The sequence below is a fragment of the Brienomyrus brachyistius genome, chromosome 3, assembly GCF_023856365.1.
Source record: "Brienomyrus brachyistius isolate T26 chromosome 3, BBRACH_0.4, whole genome shotgun sequence".
NCBI lineage: Eukaryota > Metazoa > Chordata > Actinopteri > Osteoglossiformes > Mormyridae > Brienomyrus > Brienomyrus brachyistius.
In genome coordinates, this window is record NC_064535.1 from 13,399,969 (window position 1) to 13,400,277 (window position 309).

The following is a 309-nucleotide window of genomic DNA, read 5'->3' on the forward strand; positions in this document are numbered from 1 at the left end:
TTTCATGGAGAATGATAATGAGAAATGTAAAAACTACCCAGCTATCTAACGGAAATGAGTAAAGTACGGCTATTCTATTCTAATCCAGCCAACGGCTAAATATCTTATTCATCCAGCAGAGGGAGCTCTTCGTCATTTTATGAAGAATCGTGCATCTTCAAACCGACCACTCCTCCAGAATTACGGGCACCGTATACAAGGCGCGAGTCCATTGCGAAGCAGACGTAGCAGTCAGATGATTTTTTTTTTGTAATTGTTCTTGTTTTCTGTTCAGACACAATTAAAACTTGAAATTGCACATTATAAATA